The sequence below is a fragment of the Chelonoidis abingdonii genome, chromosome 15 (assembly GCF_003597395.2).
Source record: "Chelonoidis abingdonii isolate Lonesome George chromosome 15, CheloAbing_2.0, whole genome shotgun sequence".
In the NCBI taxonomy this organism is placed as follows: domain Eukaryota; kingdom Metazoa; phylum Chordata; order Testudines; family Testudinidae; genus Chelonoidis; species Chelonoidis abingdonii.
The window spans coordinates 40,914,357-40,916,161 of NC_133783.1; the positions used below are offsets into that span (position 1 = coordinate 40,914,357).

The 1,805-nt window shown below is 34.6% G+C and overlaps 1 protein-coding gene across 5 annotated transcripts in view; it reads left to right on the forward strand.

Moving 5' to 3' along the window:
* Positions 1-799, forward strand: part of EBF3 (EBF transcription factor 3) — a 131,840-nt gene extending 131,041 nt beyond the window's left edge. For all 5 annotated transcript variants that reach the window (XM_032786912.1, XM_032786876.1, XM_032786891.1 and 2 more), the window contains exon 16: positions 1-799. This exon is cut by the window's left edge and continues 1,851 nt beyond it. The gene's annotated coding sequence lies outside the window, so the exon portion shown is untranslated.
* The last annotated feature ends 1,006 nt before the right edge of the window (positions 800-1,805 follow it).

The following is a 1,805-nucleotide window of genomic DNA, read 5'->3' on the forward strand; positions in this document are numbered from 1 at the left end:
TGGTGTACAATTATCTCACTCCTTTATATGTCTGTTTTCTGCTGCACTCTGCATACTCTTGAACCCTGCACTGTTTAAGAGATAAAGGTTTCATATGAAATCAGGATCATACATGATTTTTTTAAAAAACAGAACTTTATTTGTAGTAAGACCCACAGCAATGACTGTAATTTTTAAACTGGAATGACCTCCTTAATATATTGTGCCTGTTAGTGCCAAATACATAGACATCAAGAAAGGCTGATTATTTTTTTCTTTGCACTAAATGCTTTGCAAATGCAGCACTGCAAAACACTTTGCAAACTGCAGCAGAATTAAAGTTTAAAACAAAAAGGAGGGACCATTTTTTCTTTCTGGACAAAAAAATGCACATTTTAGTAAAGTGTTTATAAAGGGATTTTAAAAGAATGATACAGTATATCACAAATGATAAATGTACTGCACATTTATTTTGTGATAACTAATAAGGCTTAGCTAAGTGGAAAAGCCTAAGAAGTCACTTTGGAACTGAATTGCCTCAGTTTTATTTTGTATAAGTAAGGTTTTGATCTAAAGAAGAGGTCACGTGTACATGTTAAGTAAGTTTGCAAGTTTCTTCATAAATGCAGTCTGTTTGTGTTTTAGATTAATTAGTCAATGCACTCATTGCTTCATTGTCTCCAAACTGAAAGCTTCACTGAATGGTAGATTTTACTGTTAAAGACCCTACAATAAGATTGTTTTATCTGTACATTTTTTCAGATATTTAACTGTATAAAAATGTTCATTTTACACAATATTTAATTAAAGTATTTCTTGTCTGTGAATTTCACTTTTAGTAATTTTATCTGGTTTGATTATTAAAAAAAACTGAGAAAACACAAAACAAATGCAACACTGGAAGTTTCATTTCTATATATCAGATTATCCAGTTGTGTCTTGGTTAAGATAAGAGTGACCCACGAAATAAGCTTTTCAATGTTAAAAAGTCACATGACAGCCCTTCTCTGAGGCCTCGTGGTTGAAACAGAGGAATAAGAGTCATGGGACCAAGATTGTATTTCACGCTCTGCCAATAGCGTGTTATGCAGCCAGGCACGTTGCTCAACCACCACTGAACCTCAGCTCCCCTATCTGTAAAATGGACACAGTAATGCTTACTCGCTTTCATCAAATTATCCGATTTAAAATTCTCTGATAGAAGCCAAGTGGCAGACAGAATATGTAAATTAAAACAATGAGATGCCTCTTTAAAAATCCACACAACCCAAAACCTTCCAATCACAGGATTTCCATTATACCTTCATTTATTAGTTTTGGGAAAACTGATGACACATCCAAAGATTCTGCTAACTAATGCTCAACACAAATATTTTAGCCCTCAATGTGTGATGTCCGATAAGTAGATAGACAAAGGAGTAAAGAAAACCAACAACAAAAAATGGTTTTGTCAAGTATGGGTCCAATTCAGAGCTCCTTGAAGTCAGTGAGAATTTTTCCACAGGCTTTGGATCAGACCATGATAGAGCTCAACTTGAAATTCAGGGCCTGATTCCCAGCTCTGTTATGCCAGTTTTACACCAGCATATGTCTATGTCCACTACGGCCATACTGTATATTCTGGAATAACTAGTGGGGTGGGGGAGCCTGGCTTGCAGGCACAACAGCAATACAAACAAATTATAACATCAACTGACATATAACATGAACCCATATGCCAATTAAAGGAATAGAGTAATATGAGTTATGTTCTGTCATTATAAGATGCCTACTGAAAACAAAGATTTCAAAATTCTGAGCTCAGTATTAATGATATATAATATACA